Raw genomic sequence first — 9,774 nt, 5'->3', positions numbered from 1 at the left:
CCGCGGCATGTGGCATCTTCCCGGACCGGGGCACGAACCCGCGTCCCCTGCACTGGCAGGCGGACTCTCAATAACTGTGCCACCAGGGAAAGCCCATAAAAGCACTTCTTACGAACCACTAAGGTTTTCACTCACAGATGGACTATACGCACACTGAGTAAGATATGGGTGGGATTCGCCACACATGTCAGAGAGACATGGAAGGGAAGAGGAAGGAAGGAAGGAGCTGACCTTTAACCAGAGCCTGTGTTTCACACACTTTCATTGCACACACACACACACACACACACACACGCGCCAATCATGACAGGTGCTTCAGTTTCTCAAATGTTACAGGTAAAGAAACTGAAATGCAGCAAATTTAAGTAATTTCTTCAAGGTCCCAAGCTACCATGAGGTGCAGACACCATTCAAATACTAAACTGTATCCTGAGAAGCAGAAGGGCATTTTTATGCTTTAGCAGCTAAGTCATTATTAACATCGTTGTGGGACTGAATGAGAAAATCGGTTTTTTTAACTTCCACTTCTTTGCTTAGAGAGAAGAACACAACAAGGTAAATTCACCTGCAAAATTTATTTTGTTAGTTCTGAATATAAAATATGTAAACAAACTCCATCTGGAAGACAGTTCTATTACTGTAGCAAGTATTGAGTATGACCTCTGTGAGGGCATCATGTGCCTGTGACCATGTGTAACTAACATGAGCTTCCTGCTAAGATGACAGTCACATGCAGCTCTTGGAAAGGAGGGGCACAGAAGGAAAAGGATTCTTACAGTGCCCAGGGCTCCCTTCACAAAAGTATTCTTAGACCAGTCAGAGTGATTTCCCCACACCCAAAAGGAAGAAAGATGCAGGCCAAAACTGGCCAAGACGGTAAAATAAAATAACTAATATCGCAATAAGTTAAGCCATATGAAATTATGGTTTTGTAGGCCAGTATCAGTCAAATACCATCATTTTCATATGGTTCAACATATGCATATGACATTGTTCCAGAAATCGAGAAGGGATTGTTTCTGGAATTGATTTCAAAAGTGACACTTGGTAGTTCGGTTTTGATGAGCTACTCCCTCTAAATTATATCCATCACTTTTATAATGGAACTATGAAATATTTTGATGGATATTTCAAACCACACAAAAGGAAAATAACTTCTTTACAACAAAATCTCTTGTTTTCTAAGTCCTAAACTTCTTTAACTTCTGCACCTGAAAAAATTGCATGTATAATAGGTGGAATAGTATTTGTGTACATTGTGATGGCTGAAATGTGTGATACTTTATAGGAATGTCTATATTACTGCAGATATGGGTGGGCATTAAATAAGGAACCAACTGCCTTATAGGTGTGTGACCTTGGGCAAAGCTGCTGACCCTATCTGGGCTTCAGTTTACATCCATGTAAAACAAAGATAATCACTTGCTTCATGGAGCAACTTGTGATTATGACATGAACTGTAATAAAGTAAGGGAGAGAGGACTTCCCTGGCATTCCAGCGGTGAACACTCCGAGCTTCCACTGCAGGGGGGCGCCTGCTGGATCCCTAGCTGGGGAACTAAGATCCCACATGCTGAGCTGTGGCCAAAAAAAAAAAAAAAAAAAAAAAGTAAGGGAGAGATCTTTACAATGATAAAGTGTTATTAAAAGTTGGTTATTATATGTCAATAAAGTGTAATGCTGTAGATGACTGATGCATTATATCTCTGGTTTGAAAGGAGCTTAAATAGATTTTTTCCAGTCCCCTCTTGCAGGGTAAGGAGAGAGCCACCTACAAAGACAGGCTTCTGCTAACTCCCAATTGCTGAATTGAACGAAATTCACCCTGAGGATGAATGGCGGGGCTTTTAACAGCTGCACTCTTGTGGAGGCTGAGACCAGGCCACGGCTGGAGGTGCTTCACATTTCTGCCCTGGCCTGGAGAGGTCATACAAGGCAAGGGCCTCTTCCCAGACTCGAGCGACTTAGTCTCAAAACAGAGGTAGCACCGCCTACCTGGGTTTTCTGAAAGAATTAAACGCGATGATGGATTAAGAGCCAAGTACGGTGCGCAGCACGAAGTCATGGCTAAATTAATTTTGTGGGAGATCGGTGTCCTGCAGGGAGGTAGACTCGAAAACCGAATAAAAGAACCTCTGGGAACGCGTGAGGGGCCGGTAGGGAGCTGGATTTAGAGAGCTCGTGATGCCGTTCGTGATGTGTCGGTGTCTCACGGATGCAGGACGACCCGCCCCGGAGGGACCGCGGAAGCTCGGCGGCGTTGACCCCGGGATGTCTCACGCCCGCACCTGTGGGCCGGGGCCACTGGGGGTCAGCCCGCGGAGGGCTGGGGCCACTGCGGGGCTCTCCGGGCAGCGTCTCTCCGGGTCGGTGGCTGCGCAGGGTCCGGGCCGCGCGCCGCGGCGGGACTATGGGGGCGGGAGGGGGCGCGCGCATCCCGGGCCCGCGTTCCAGGTTGACCCGGGCTCCCCCAGCGGCCGAGAGGCGCCGCCGAGAGTCCAGGCGCGCTGGGCCGCTTGGGCTGCAAACCAGGCACCGAGAACGCAGGGGACGCTGATCCCACCCGGCTTCCTTCCAGCCTCTCTTCGGCCCCCGTCGTGCCCCTAGTCCACAGCCTGGCCGCGTCCCCGCAGCCGCGCGTCTCGGCTGCTTGTCCCCCGGAGTCCGCTCTCCGGTTCCGGAGGAGCCGAGAGGCGCTGGGCTTGGCGCCCTGGGCTCTGCTAGCCGCCGGGTGCGGGTTGCCACGGCAACGGGCCCAGCCCCCAGCACCTCCTTCCGCATCACTTCTCCAGATGCCCGGGGCAGAGCCCTGGAGCTGAGAGGAGGCAGGAACGCAGGAGGCCGACCCACCGCACCCAGGGCTATGTGTCCGCCGCCCCCAGGCCCGCCTTCCCCCCGGAGGCACGGGGGAGTGGACAGCAGAGCGGGCGCCAGCCTGGCCCTCCGCGACCTCCTGGTCGCGCCCCTGCGCCTTGGGGTTGGTGGCCCGGGTTGGGGGACCGCGCTTGAGGCGACTCCAAACGCAGGGATAGCGGGGTTGCCCGAACTCCAGAAAAAGGCCTAGCAAGAGAGGGTAACTGCAAGAAAGGGGTTAATCTACAGGTAGCTCCGTTCTTTCTACATTAAGCAAATAACCCCGCTGCTCTCTGGGTAAATCAGCCAACGTGGACCGAGTACTGTACCAGGTGCTGCTCGGAAACGCTTTCTACCGCCATCCTAGCCGTCTCTGCTTTCTCAAAACAAATTCTGGGGACTTACTGTGTCCCTCTCTACCCAGCTTTTCGGACGAAGAAGGTTAGAATAGTTAAACAGATCTTCTCTTTACCTTGCCATTCTATTAGCATTTCCCTGCGACGTTTTTTGTATTTTCTTTTGTTTCTCAGCGGAATGGTGGTCGGTGGAGTTAGCGCATGCGTAGCGTTAGCGGGTACGGTCAAATATTTTTCCAAAGTGGCTGTGTCGTTTTACATTTCCACAAGCAGTGTATGAGGATTCCAGTTGTTCTGCATTCCTGCCAACGTTTGGCAGTCTGTCTTTTTAAATTTTAGCCTTCTGAGATGTGTGGTGGCATCTCACTGTGGAGTTTTCTTTAGGTTGAATCATGAAATTGCTGAAAATTGACTTACAGAAATGGCAATGTTATACGATTGAACCAAATTTGCATTTCCCTGGTGAGTAATGATGTCAAACGCCTTTTCATGTGCTTATTAAACTATGACTATCATCCCTTTAACGAAGTCTATGTTTCTGTTCAAGTCTTCATCCATTTTTAAATTGGGCAAAGTCTTTATTTCTCTCTAATTTGTGGTTTGTCTTTTCACTCTTATTGGTGTCTTATGGACTGAACTGTATTCTTCCAAAATTCATATGTTGAAGCCCTAACTAACTCCCAGTACCTCAGATTGTGATCCTATTTGGAGATAGAGCCTTCAAAGAGGAAATTAAGTTAGAATAGGGTCATTGGGTTAAGCCCTAATCCAATATGACTGGTGTCCTTTTATGAAGAGGAGATTGGAACACAGATACACATAAGAACAACCCCATCACAGAGGAGCGATGTGACCAGGACACAGCGAGAAGGCAGCCACCTGCAAGCCAAAGAGAGAGGCCTCGGAAGAAACCAAACCTGCTGACATATTGATTTCGGACTTCTAGCCTATAGAATTGTGAGAAAATTAATTTATTGTTTAAACCACCCAGTCTGTGGGTGGTTTAAACCACCCATACTCTGTTATGGCATCCTTCACAAACTGATACACGGTATAATAGCTACATGTGATCCCCCCCTAGTGGCCACATTGAATAATGTTATGAAATTCAAGCAATTCTTCCAGAGAGCATCTTACGCACAGCAAGCTGCACATATTTGACCACTGTGTCAGTTCCTAATTAATTTGACGTTCGTGTTTTCTGCAGCAGCAAATAAACTGGCATCACAGTCCAGAGAGATACTCAGTGCCTAAATAGACCAAGAGAGGAAACTTGGCATTCTCAGAACTTGGCAAAACAGTAGCCACCTAAAATAATTAATAACCATTATAGTGTTATTAGCACCTTAATATGTAATTCAGAAACATATATAATGGTTGACATAGGATATTCATGGTGGATAAATAATGTAAGTGGTAACTTTCAAGGACATGAGCAAGGAGGACAAATAGAAATTATAAAATAAAATGGCACAAGTAAAAATTTAAAATATGTGTAGTGATTCCCTTGCAACTTCCTGTGAATCTATAATTATTAAAAAATGAAAATTTTAAAATACCAATGGTCACAACAAATGGAAATGGGTCCAAACTCTCCAGCTAAAAGAATAAGAGTATCAACTTAGACTTTTTTAAAAAGGGGAAAAGAAAATATAAAAGTTTATGGAAAACATACCTCAAGTATACGAATGGTTGAAAGTAAAGGAGTAGAAAGAGATAAACTAGGCAAATACAAACCAAAGAGAAGCAGGTATTTCTCTGTTCATTTAGGGGGTTAAGAATTTAGGGCACAAATATCACTACAGATAAAGAGGACTAAAACTTAATGATAAAAGTTAAATTCACCAAGAAGGTATAACAAATCAAATTTTCTTTGCCTTTAAGAACAAAGCCTTAAAACGTTTAAAGGAAAATTTGTCACAACTACAGGAGAAATTGACAAATCCACCACTGAAGTGGCTATGATTTTACATGGCGGACACACATTAGAGACAATCATATTTCTGCTAGTATATTTACTCCTACTTTATATGATGAAATTCTATGTACCCACATTTCACAGTGCTACACGAAAATTAAGGTGGGTTCCAGGTGCTCCATTATTGAAAAATTTAAGAACTAGTACACTAGACAGAGAGAGAAAGACAAATACCATATGATAGCACTTATATATGGAATCTAAAATAAGACACAACTGAACTTATCTACAAAACAGAAACAGATTCACAGACATAGAGAACAGACTTGTGGTTGCCAAGAGGGAGGTGACATGGGGGAGGGATGGATTGAGAGTTTGGGGTTAGGGTATGCAAACTATTATATATAGAATGGATAAACAACAAGGTACTACTGTATAGGACAGGGAATTATATTCAATATCCTGAAATAAACCATAATGGAAAAGAATATAAAAAAGAATATATATATATATATCTGAATCACTTTGCTGTACAGCAGAAATTAACATAACATTGTAAATCAACTATACTTCAATAAAAATAAATAAAACATCATATAGGTTCACTGTAAAAAAAAACCAAACTAGTGCACTCGAAATTGAAGCTTGCTATTTCCCTACTCATTTAAAAAACATCTATTGAACAACTATTGTGTTTAATACATCACGGAGCTTGTATGTTAAACGAGTCAGTTACTGTGCCTATTTGGTGTAGCCATTTAATAGAAATGCAAAAGTTGGAGTCTCACAGAGATTTATAGAGTAAACTGCCCTGAAGGTCCTTCCTCTCAACACTCCCTCCCTCCCTCTCTCCCTCCCTCTCAATTAAGTCTGCATCTCCTTCTTAAAGAAATGTGCTTGACAGAATGAGCAACAGTGGTTTCTGAAACTGCGATATGCCTTTAGTATATTGTTTTTTTAAATTAAGGAAATACTATAGCAAGTACAGATACTGCCCCACGAACTCAGCTGTGCAAAGCAATTTAATTTCTATGAAGAGGCTCCCTTTTGCCAAGTGGTAGAAACAGTTTGGGTCCTCTTTTTCTCTCCACCGCTTTCCGGTGGATTCCATTGACATTCCAGGGTTGTCTGTAGCACTAAGGCTGGGGAGGAAGGGCATGTGGTCTGGGTCACCCCGCATTGGCATTAGCTGCCAGGTCCTGCCTTAGTCCCTTCTGGTCTTCAGTCATTGCCCCGCCAAGGTCACGCCTGACACTTGCCTCATTTCCAGCCATAGGACTCTTCAGGTCGGTCTTGCCCTCGGCTGACTTCGGTGTCCGTGGTCCCAGAATGGTATTCTGGTGCTCCCACACCACACGGGCAGGCGGAACGTAAGGGGTCTTTCTAGTGTCCTTCACCCGAGCAGGCTCACCTGCAGGTGCCTGGGATTTTTCCTCCTGCTCCCTTTCATGATGGATGAACTCTGCAAGGCTGTCTCTGACTGCGTCCTAAACCACCACCCAGCCATGTCTCCCTGGCTTCTCACAGCCTCCCCGGGCTGGGGAGAGTACAGGGCCCTGTCTCCTCAAGAGCCAAACGAACATATCACTCCTTGCTTTCTCTCTAACTCTCTTCCTTTCACCGCAGGTTTGGGAAAAATGGAGGTAATCTTTGGAAGGATGGGCTGGGCAGGAAGTTCTGCTTTCCCTCAGGTATTCTACCAAATCTCCTGTGTAGATGTGAATTCTTTCTCTTCCTTTGGAAATTCGAATGCCGAGAATAGACTGTTTATTTTCTTTGCTTTCTGAATGTTTTCTTTTTCTGAGGCCATGACACAGAATGTCTAGCTGACTGAAAAAGGAAGGGTCATGGGGTAAAAGCAAGCATACGGGGGGAAAGACTTCCTATATTAAAATAGCAACATATTGTTATTCAACAGTACAGATGAGCAAAAATGGCCTCTTGGATAACATTTATTAAACACTGATTTAAATAATAACAGGAATAAAGCAAGTATTTAAAAAAAGCAATTCTAGGATAAGGAAACACTAAATACTGGGGAAGCCAGTTCGAGATGTACAACACTTAGAACACCAGTCAAGACAACTCCAGGTGAGTATTGGTTTTATTCATAGAGGCTGTAGTTCAGTGAAATCAGAAGCCCCTAAATCATGAAGGGTGGACGGTTATGATCAGAAGATATTATTACACATCCATAAAAATAAGCTTGACTGTATTATAGAAGACTGAAAATGCTTACTGGGGTCGCGGATAAAGTAAAGAGGGGGTACTAAGGTTGGGTGGGAGAGAAGAGGTTACGGGTCTCTTAAGGAAGGGGGTGTCCAACTCTGTGAGTGGGGGACAGACTGCAGGGGCTGAAAGCTTGCAGGCGCCCCCCCGCCAGCAACTGCTGAGCCAACTTCTCCATGGAGGAGGGACTTCTGGGAGAAGAAATCCTGCTGATCATCTTTTTGATGATTCAGGGGCTCCTCTGCCCCAGAAATCACCTCCTTTAAATAATAATGCCTAAGATCCTTCTAACAAAACTTGTGTGTCCTAAGCATTCCTAAAATAAAAATACAAGTTCTGACTCAGGTAGCACATTGAAAGTCACTCACCTGGAAGTACAACCACAGCCCTACTTGGACCCTTGTCTCACCACCTTGGAACACCCTTATAGGCAGCACAAGTATGTCTATTCCTGCCATGTGAGCTGCTCTAGGGCAGCACCCTTACCTTTCTGATTTTTGTATCACCAGTGCCCAACAGTGTTTGGTGTCTAGAGTAGGCATGCAATAATGCTTGTTGAAAGATGAAAAGGAAATGAATGAATGAATGAATGAATGAACGGTGAGTGAATGGTTCAGATCATTTCTGTTTTGATGGATAAAGGAAGGAGGAGAGTGGATACCCAAGGGAGTTGATCACTAAAGGGTAAGCAGTTTCTACAGTGAACAAATAGGTTAAAAAGAAGACACATTTTGTAGTTGCATAATTTTCTTGGCATAAGCTAAGTAGCAGCTGGTAGTTGGAGTGTTTTGCATGAATACACATGATTTCTGAAGGCATGTGATGTGTGTGTGCACTTTAATAAGGACTTTACTATTAAGACACTTTCTTATAAATAATTTGTTAATTAAGGTATCGTTCTAATTAATTAAGCTACCCCAAGCGAGAACTGTGGAGAAATATAGCATTTGTTTTGTTTGGTCTTTTGGAAACGATCCATCAATGCATGAAAATGAATGAGTCTACTTCAATCTTTGATTGAAATTCAGCAATTCATGTATGGTCTTATATGATCAAAAAATAAATTTTCAGAATTCACTCCTCTTTGTTTAAGGCCGGAGTTTACCACATGAACAAATAGTAATAGTGTGTTCTACTTCCTTGCAGTTTTAGAGATACACCTACACACAGGCAGTGCATTAATAGCCCCACCATCACCAAGTCCTTAAGTGGTTTTTTGTTTTTTTTTTTAAATTTCTTGTGTCTTTTTCTCTTTAGCAGCTCCCGTTCTCTAGTCCCAATTTGGTACAAAGAGACTTTTTCTTTAAAAGCTGCCACTAAAATCCAAAAACCCGCTCAATACACTACTCTCCTTTCTACATAGCCCTCCCCCCATCCCACCCCAGTCTCCAGGAACCATGCCACATTTGAAAGCAGAGTTTTCTGTCTTATTTCAGATGCCTTGTCCATCCTCAGGCTGGCAGAAAGCCACCAAGTACTGGGATTGGCAGGCAGACGCATGTTCTACTGAGCGCCATTTTCACCCCTGCCTGTGTAAGTGATACCCAGATCTTGTGATCACAGACAGCTCAGGCTCCTGGGGGCATCTGAGGCCTCTCTTTTCTGAGAAAGCCCATGGAGGGAGAGGACAGTGTGCAGATGTCCATGGAAAACCTCTTGTCAAGGATTCCAGCTACAGCTCCTCTGACGTGACAGGATAATTGGACAGAAGCCAAGGAGAGATATGATATCTCCCACTTAGGAAATACTAAAAATTCTGATCGGTAAAATTAAGTGTAACAAAGATGATAAAACTTCCTGAATTAATATAAGTTAATATGTAACTTAAATGTCTGTTTAAAAAATCTTCTTGTGATGTTTAAATAACTGAACAGCTCGACAGTAAAAATAAATCCAGGCATATAGGCAGACAAAACTTTTTTTTTTTTGGCCACATCTCACAACTTGTGGGATCTTAGTTCCCCAACCAGGGATTGAACCTGGGCCCCAGCAGTGAAAGCACTGAGTCCTAACCACTGGACCACCAGGAAATTCCCAACTTTTTGAGTTTTAATTGGTTGTGGACTTTTCTGTTTATGCTGAATCCTTGACCTTCTGCCTGCTCTGACCTTGGTAAATTTGCACTTTGCTAGCTTTCATACAGCTCACCTGGATTTCTGGACTCTAGTCTTCTCCAACCTCAGATAAACGCGTACTCTTCGTGGTCCTGGCACCCAACTAAGTGACCTCAGCTCTACTGAAGCCGCCAAACCCAGAGTGACACAAAGCTGCAGCTCACTCAATGCCTAACATGATGTCTGTCTGCACTCAACAGCAAGCTTGTGAAAAAAGTGAATAAACTTTGTCCAGTGTACAAAGGAACATTAACAAACATGGCAAGAGAATTGGATAGTGTAAAGAGTTTAGAGCAATCATTCT

The sequence above is a fragment of the Physeter macrocephalus genome, chromosome 20, assembly GCF_002837175.3.
Source record: "Physeter macrocephalus isolate SW-GA chromosome 20, ASM283717v5, whole genome shotgun sequence".
NCBI lineage: Eukaryota > Metazoa > Chordata > Mammalia > Artiodactyla > Physeteridae > Physeter > Physeter macrocephalus.
Note: the sequence above shows the minus strand (reverse complement) of the source record.